This window comes from Ixodes scapularis, unplaced genomic scaffold, assembly GCF_016920785.2.
Source record: "Ixodes scapularis isolate PalLabHiFi unplaced genomic scaffold, ASM1692078v2 ptg002564l_1__unscaffolded, whole genome shotgun sequence".
Taxonomy (NCBI): Eukaryota; Metazoa; Arthropoda; class Arachnida; order Ixodida; family Ixodidae; genus Ixodes; species Ixodes scapularis.
Window position 1 is genome coordinate 217,555 of NW_024610254.1, and position 9,170 is coordinate 226,724.

A 9,170-nucleotide genomic window follows, 5' to 3' on the forward strand; every position below is an offset into this window, starting at 1 on the left:
AAATATGTCGCCCATATCAAGCACATGGAAATACTATATTTAGGTTCTGTGTGACTATGTACATTCTAATTTTTTTTAGCCAACAACGGTTTTGTGCGACGATAAGTTGAAAACAGTGCTGCGTCAGTGCTATTGCTTTATACATCCCATTGTGTCGAAAATATCGGAGGGCGCACGATTCCTTTGCTTCTGGTTTACAGCCTGGTATTCTCCAGAACCGAAAGTGCTTTTGTGTACCTCGTCACTGTAAGTACCATTTATTTATGATATATATAAACTCCAGAACACCCAGCCACGCTCAACTAGCGACTGAACTACATAGACCCATCGCAGCAACGCTTAGGACTTGTAGGTATAACAATGGCTAAGAAGCTAACCCCTCTAGATATTAACTATCACATTGGGGAGGAATCGCTCGCAAAAGCGACAGAATATAAACATCTAGGAGTATTACTGTGTCTGAATCCTACATGAGCCTTCAAGTCGATGCCTGGTCTTTCACTGACTTTAAGAACTTCACGAGACGCTTCTCCGCAAGTAAAAATAACTGCCTTCAGAAGCCAAATTCGACCATTCATTGACTTTGCCAGCCCAGTTTAAAAACCCTACATTCATAAAAAAAGCACGAAAAACTGCAGAGAGTACATAACAAGGCACTTCGCTTTATAGTTAATAATTACGGAACAACCCCATTGGTCACAAAATTGCGAAAAAGATCTGGATTTTATACCACCGAAGTGCACCTGAAAATTAATCGCCTTAAAAAGTTATTTTCAATTATTAACGATTCTCCGAAAGTGGACAAACAAAAATGTATAAAAATGTCAATTCCGACCCTTATTACTCATAAACATAACCAGCATATTGATACTTATCTCTGCTCTTAATTTTTTTTTTTAATTTATGTTTTTTGTGAAATCTATCGACGACTGGAAGTGATTGCCAGAAAGAATTCTAAATAGTTCAGGCGCATCTGTGTTCGAGATAAACATATCATCGTTTTTTGTGTTGTAATGCCGTATTGCAAGGCGAGAGCGATAAGCTGAAGATCATTCAAAAAGTAATTGACGTAATCAATGTTTCTTAAAATACCGCGACAGTTCGGCTGGATAGGTTGCAACTTAGTCATCAATAAAAGGTGTGTACATATGTAAATATTTAAAAAAAAACTTGTAAAATAAGTAAAACAATAAAGTAAAACACAAAGTACGTGGAAAACATCGGAATCAAAATTTGGGAGGAACTACCGGCTTATTCGTTTTAGGTTTACCGGCGGGTGTCTTATACTCTATTCTTTCCTGGTCGGACCCAGGGGTGGACACATTGTTGGCATCTGTCGACATCTCCACCTCCTGAGATGTATCCATTACTTTTAAAACTGCTCCGGTCCGGTCAGGTGGGCCGGGCAGAGGGGTTAAAACCCCAAATAAGACCGGCTGGAAGGGAAGCAGACGAACTGCGCAAGGGGTTGCCCGAGCTTGTCTGGTCCCCTCCTTTCACAGGAGCTGCATGGGCGCCATGCCGCTCCCTCGGTAGGGGGGCCCTCTTCAGCGAGCAAGAGCGAGAAACTCGCTTCTTCTTACCTAAGAGGGGACTTAGGAGAGGGGGGGGGGGGGGCCCGGCTGCTGCTGGCCTGTCTTTGGATGGAGGAGCGGCAAGCGTGCCAACAACAAGGCCTGGAGGAAGCTGGTGCGCAAAACATCGGCAAAGCTTCCCTTCGGCAAAAGAAGAGTCGCTTTTTGGCTTCCAGGTATAATTTTTTGTTACTTTGACTCTAAGGATGTCCTTTTCTTGCTTTCAAGACGCACATGCAGGATAATAAGCAAGATATGGTCCACCGCACTTAGCGCAGTGAGCCACAGCCGCCTTAGCAACATCAGAAACGTGACCCTGACTACCATACTTTACACACGTCTCCTTCCCTCGTCAGCTGCGTGTTCCATGAGCAAAACGCTGGCAACTGAAGCACTGATGGCGGTGGGGAACGTAAGGGCCGAATTGGCAGTTCACGAATCGTGCCCTGATTGTCTCTGGGCGAGTGTGCCTCTCAAAAGTCAGGATAACATACTTCAAAGGGATTCGTTCGCCATCTTTCCGAAACATGATCCGCTTTACAGCGACAACACCAGATTTTCTGAGTCCCCCAAGGATTTCTTTCTCACTCGTGTGAAAAAAGTCGTCCTCTGAAAGGACTCCACGGATAGTATTCACTGTGAGATGAGGGCTCAACTACACCTTCACGTCAAGGATGGTAATCAGCTTAAGGAGCGCGTCACTATTTTCTGTTGACTTCCACAAAGTGGTTTCCAGAGTGGTATTTTTTTGCCTTGTAGGGAGAACCCTACAAGGTTTTCTAGCACTTTCGCTTCATTAAGCGAATGAATGACGAAAAACTTCACAAATATTTCTACTTGGCATTCTTTGCCGATGTTTTTTGTTCTAGGCAGCGCCTTTTAAGGGCGTGCCCTGAGCGGCCATTGGAGGTGTGGGGCGCCATAAAAGGACAAAGAGTGTTGGAAATCTGCGGTGCCCCACCTACCACCGAGCCCAACAATGGGTTAAGTAACGTACTATAACATAAATGAATTTTCTGGAGGCGTTACTCGAACAGTGTTGACGGGAAACTCTAACCAAGTGTGGGTCCAGACAAAGGTCCATCGCCACGAAAGGTTAGCCCTTGCCGCCAAAAAAGGTGAACGAGAAAAAACGAGGAGAAGGAGAGAAAATGCAGACAGGAAAGGTGAAGAGAGGTGACTGACTGAATGATTATGGTCGGGCCTTACCAGGACTCCTGTCCACCAAAAGTGTGTGCCGAAATGGTGTGTTACCTCCCCGGAGTGTCTAAAGCGACCCCGGGCTCGACTCAACCACCAGGATGCCCTTTTACCCGAACACGGGAAAGTCCCGCACAGCCAGATGTGCGTGGGCGAACCCACATGGCACGGGTCCGTAGTGACGCTTCTCCTCAAATACCGACAACTCTCGATTCGCATGTCAAGGACGCCACCGGCTCCTCAGGGACATATTAAATGTTCATATACCGAAAGGATCATATCTTGTAACCCTGGACGTGTCTTTATTGTACACTAACGTCCCACACGATGACGGAATAGCTTTGTTAATAAACATGTACGAATCCCAAAGGAAACCGGATAGCCCTGACAGTCATGTCATTGCGACACAACGCCGGTTGTTTTAGAACTAAATGGATTTGAACTTAACAATGACTACTTTAGACAGGTTAGCAGTAAAGCATGGGGCACCAAGATGGCACCCAGCTATGCCCAAAGTTTATCAGGGAGTTGGAGCCAAACTTTTTGTGCCATTACCCATTAATGGCCCATTACCACTAATGTACAAAAGGTTCATAGATGATATATTCTTCATCTGGACACACAGCGAGGCGGACCTGCAAGATTTCAGAGTTAATTACAACGCTGTCCACCCAAACATTCATTTCACTCACACTTACACTCAAACCGGCATTAACTTTTGAACGTGACCCTTACAATAAGGTCGCGGGCGGCCGGTCGACTGTTCTCGAGGCGCCGCCGGCGCTGCGCTGGGGCTTGGGGCGCACCGGGCTGGGGTTGGGCACATTCGAGTAGGATGTGTTCGGCCCTAGCTTGGCGGGTCCCGGGCTTCAACGTGGCGCTGGGGGCCGCCGGCCTGCTGTTCGCGTTTGTTTCCGTTTTCAACTGTGCATAGTGATATTGTTATTAGTGTTTATTGTTTATGTACCCCTCTTTCCCCCTCCCCTTTTCTTTTTAGTTCTGGTGTTGCAGGCCATCTGGTATGGGCCTCCGGCCTATCTGCCGCACCCCCGTCTCTCTTGAGCCTAAATAAATGAAATGAAATTAACAACAATGCTTTATCGCAAGCAACAAATCGACAATATTCCCGGTTTATATATTCGCATGTCAGGGATCCTAACCACTCACTTCCATAGGGATATATGAAATATGCCTATACCTAAAGGATCATGTCTTGTAACTTTGGACGTGTCTCCATTGTACGCGAACGACCTACACACCGAGAAGTCGTGTGGGACCAGTCTCTTTGGTAAATGACAATAAAACTTCTCCAACTAACGATGAAGCTTTTGAAACATTGTGTCACATTTTCTGTCGTGTTTAATATTACTGTCATCACATCGCCGGCAGATATTTGAACCCTATCCGTACCACCTATGCATCAAAGTACTTTTTCGGAAAACGGCATTAGCAAATTAATAGACGTGCTAAGACGTCATCGTTACCAGGAACTCACGACATAAACAGCAAAATATTGAAAATGACTAAACCGTTGTCAGGTGTTCTTCTAACAATAATATTAAAACAATCCTTAGATACCGGTGATGTTCCCGACGACTGCTGAGAAGGTAAGGTCGTTCCGGTTCACAAATGTGGCGATGCGTACTCCCCTCTAAATTACCAATCCATATGATTAACTTCTGTATCCTGTAAGCTCATGGAACATGCCATTCATTCTCAAGTTCTGCGATGCCTTAAACCGCATAAGTTATTTTTCGTAATCAGCATGACTTTAAAAAAAACACTGTTCTTGCAAAACTCAGCTCGCTGTTTTCTGTTAAAATATTCATTTATATCTAGAAACTAGTTTTTGTCATTTTTCTCAATTTTTCTAATGCTTTCACTCCCGTTTCCCATAAACTTCTACAAGCAGAGCTGTCCAAAGTGTCTCTTGACTGTTCCATTCATTAAGGGCTTTCTGACCTCTCGATTTCAGCCTGTCTAAATAAACAACTGCCATTTTCGAAGCGCTCCTGTAACATCCGGTATACCAAGAAGATCTGTTCTTGGACCCCTTCATATTCTCGTGTATATCAATGACCTCCTTCCTTCATTGTCTTCTAGTGTTCGCCTGTTTGCTGATGACTGCGTAGTCTACAGAGCCATAACCAACAGAAATGACTTGTATAAGCTACAGGCTGATCTAGACCAAATTTACAATTGGTGTTCAAACTGGCAGATGTTACTAAACACATCAAAATCCAAATGTCTCTGCTGCTATCAATCTCATGAAAATTTTCACTCTCCATACTTTTTTGGAAATCTTAATGTTTATTCTGTGTCGACCTACAAGTATCTTGGCGTTCCCTTCATTCACAACCTTTCTTTGAAAACCCCTATTGACATATCATTCCTGACTCAAACTGCACTCTTGGTCTCTTGCGCTGCAATCTTAGCCTGGCGTCCTCATCAGTGAAGCGACTCGCATATGTCCCATTAGTAGGTCCGAAACAAGAACATCGACAGTCTGAGACCTTCATCTTAAATACATCGTATCCGACCTAGAATCAGTTCAAAATCGTGCCGCTCTCTTTATAACCTCTTCATACTTTAGGTTTGTTTGTGTTTCTGAACTTTAATTAAGTTTATCACCAAGCCTTTTGTGTTCCCGCAGGAGTCTCGCTAAATTATGACCTTTCCACAGGTTTTACTTAGATGATAATCTACACAATTCATTCATCTTGACACCTCGTCGCATATCACCCCGGATTGATCACCCCGCAAAAGTTGGCCTCCCTTTCACACGAACTAGAACTTTCCTTAAAAATTTATTTTTTTCCGGCGGCATCTGTGGACTTCAGCGGCATGCCCAAAGCCATCGTCTCTGTTCAAGACATCGATTCGTTCGACATATTTTAACCTGGCTATTTTGCTAACCCAATCTTTTATGTAAGAACCTGACTCATAATGCTTAAGGTACTTAAATACATAAATAAATAAATATATTACGTTAATGAACAATGGCGAGCACCCAAGTCATTGTAAGAAAAGCATGCCCTACAGCAGGCCCACCGCTCTAAATGCATCTGCTAAAAAACAAATATTTTGATGCGAGCGCACAAAACCATACGAATTTGTTGACACATCGAAAATACCCGGCAGGTGTAATTGACAATGCGATCGATAAAGCCAGAATGTTGAACCGCACCGACCTCTTGAAGAACCGTCCACCGCAGAGCGACACACAATAGACAAATCTGTGTCTCACCTAAAGCATTAACTATCACAACGTTAATAATATTTTAGGACGCCACTACAACATGCGCGAGCAAAGTGACCGTCTAAAACGCGCATTTACAACTTCTCCGGGGGTGATCTATAGACGGTCACGCAACATTATTGACAGGCTTGCAAATGTTCCGGTAAACTCATCACTGCGACGCAACGAATGCAGGCCATAGAATACACCGCAGTCTTTAATCACCTAGGAAGTTCAGCAAACAAACAGAGTCAGAAGCACGCATTCGCAGTACTCAATGAAAATTAAAGGGGAACAATGGTAGAGGCCGGAAATTCAGAAAATATAGATTCTTGGGGTAGCCAGAAAAATCGCCGGAGTACCCTTTAATAATGTCCTGCGAATGAAAATTAATTCAATACTCCGTCTTTACTCGTTTTTGAGGCGTTATAACACAAGACGTTTGATGCCAACGTGCAAGAGTAATCTCTAATAGAGCGCTAATTAGTTGGATATAAGGCTGTAATACTAAGCTTTTAGTTTTCCTGTTTCGTGGGTGTTATGCAAGGAATCAGCTGTTAGACCACTTAATGTTAGACGCCAACATACACGAATGATAATTCTGGTAGAGCGCCAATCCTTCATTGGCACGTGTCAGGGGTTTACAATTGAATGCTTCTAACTTAGAGGCCAAAAAAGTAAGAAAGGTGGACTGAGAATCTTGTGTTAATTCATTCGAAAACTACAAAACCAAAGACAAAGAAGAAAGCAATCATCAAATAGATATTCACGCCAGCACTCGAGCGGCTAAATAATTGTTAAAACAGCAAGGTTGCGATGACGGATTGCGTTATGAACGTGAGTTTCAATATAATGGTCTTTGCACCACTGCGTTCTTCAAAAACGTTCTAAAAGCAAATCCAACTTTCTTCCACATCTAAACGTTTTAAAGTGGCAAACTCGAAACCAATGCATAGCCATAATAACAAACAAATGCAAGTCCAAACTGGTGCTCATCTGTCCGATCCAATCGGTGTGTGACGTGTTGACGTGATAGACGTGACACGCGTTCTCCGCTTGTTTCGGTTTATGTGAACGCGCCTTTCTTTCCGCATTCACGAGCTGTCGCTGTGCACCAACTTCTTCGGAGGTGTATGCTTATATGCGCTACGCGGACAAGCACACGCCTGTGCTGCTAGTGTCACTGATCCAACACTTCACGCTGAAACACACAGAGGATTTCGATAAAGAAAACAAGGCTGGCTTTCTGGCAGGCCCTTGACGACGGCGGCAGCGGAAGCTACGACGCGGAAGTTGTAATGCCGGGAGGTGAGTAATTTATTTTGTGTTCTTGCTACAACTACGACAAAGGAAAACTTGTTTTGTATGCAAAGAAAAGTTATTGGTGACGTGCGCTCAGATGAAATGCATTATTGCCTTATCTTTTCATACAAGTAACCTCACGTTTTCTCAACATTACGCTTCGTCGCTACCACTGCGTTTAATTGAGGCGGAATTCCTGCTTATCCCCAATCAATAATGCTATTCTCACGACGTCGTGCGACTCAACCGAAAGTTGCTATTCGCACGACCTGAAATATTTTGCTTCTCGCCTGGCTTGCGGGGAGAGAGAGGGAAAGCGGGGGGGGGGGGGGGAGGGTTCGGTAAACACGCCTCAGTGAATCACACGCTAGCTTTAGCCGTTTCCAGAGTTAATGACGTAAACCTATAGCGTATAGGAAAATCCGTATCTAAGAAACGAAACGCGCAAGATATAGCGTAGCTTTGTGGTAACGCTGCTGCTTCACATGCAGCGGACCCACAAGCGTTTCGCGATATGACAACGTAGTTTTACCGCTATCGCTGTAAAACCTAACACGTTGCCCACGGTACATCGCAGGATGATAGGGAGCCCACTTCCACCAATCACTTAGATTATGAAGTCTCCGCCAGATGACGCGATCCTCGCGTCGTGCGAGTAGCAACTTCCTGTCGAGTCACTCTTCTGCAATAGGTAGTTTATAGGCCTGTTCAAATCGGCCAGAAAGTTCTGAACGAGTTCTGTACGAGTTCAGAGAAATGCAGGAGTCACAAAACGGCAGCGCTGAGCCAGTGCAGCCGCCGCGGTAGTACTGCGCTTTGAACGGCTTTCGGGGCGGAAGCGCAGGGTGTAGTCTGCATCTGATGGCTCTTGTTTCTCCAGGACAAGTATCACGTGACCGCGTCGGCGAATGAACTTTTATGAACTTCATAATTCATGTTTCATTCGCTATTTTGAACAAGAGTTTAGGGTTGCATATTACTTAGCCCCTTTGTTGAACATCTGATCAAAATTTAACTTAAGCAGCGCGAATACAGTGACTTCACAACCTACGAAACAAGACCCACCGATTTAGTACTGACCACAACCAAGTCGGTGGTGGTCGCGGCCAGTGATTTCCCTACACACCTCCCAGGGGGAGTGTACCCTCCCTTGTTTTTCTGACGGCACCCTCTTAATTTGCAAAGAGTCCTTTATTCTCAATGCCCCCTGTCCAATAACCCCCCCCCCCCCCCCTAAAATTTAGACAACCCCACTCATTTCAATTCCTGGGGAAACCGATGGTCGCGGCTTCGGAGGCTAGTCAAGGGAAAAAACAGATTCTGGGACTACATTGTTCTAAGGTCGAGCTTTTTTTCACGTTGTCGGCACAAAGCATAGCGAACAGAAAGCAATCGCTAGTACCGTTGCGTAGGCGTCGAAATAGGCTATCTGAACGCTGGTTTTCTCGCAGTTTGCTGGCGCGTTTTTGAGGCTGTTGTTGTCTGTCGAAGCTAATCGAGTGTTGGAATGTAAAGGACGCGCAGCATTTTCATTGCATTCCCTTCTGCGGTGACTTTTCGGTCTCGATACTCACGTGAGTTCGGCAAAGGAAGTGTTCGTCCGGCGTCTCGTAACTAGCGTAGCCACCGATGCATGTTCCAGCTCAATGCGTGTTGACGTGTGCACCGTCACCTCGGAATAAAAGAGACGAACTCGAAAAATTAAGCCTACGTAACTCGTGATGCGACGGTGATCCATACCATGTTTTTTTGAGCTGTACGTCAAGGAAAGCAACGAATAGAATCGGCGAGTGTGAGACTCTACGGCCACAGCATCCGCCGCCACCGCACGAGGCTAGTGGCCCTCATTTTCATTG

General features: G+C 44.9%; 1 pseudogene; it reads left to right on the forward strand.

The window, feature by feature from the left end:
• The first annotated feature begins 486 nt into the window (after window positions 1-486).
• Window positions 487-1,014, forward strand: LOC120849210 (annotated as a pseudogene).
• Window positions 1,015-9,170: the final 8,156 nt, after the last annotated feature.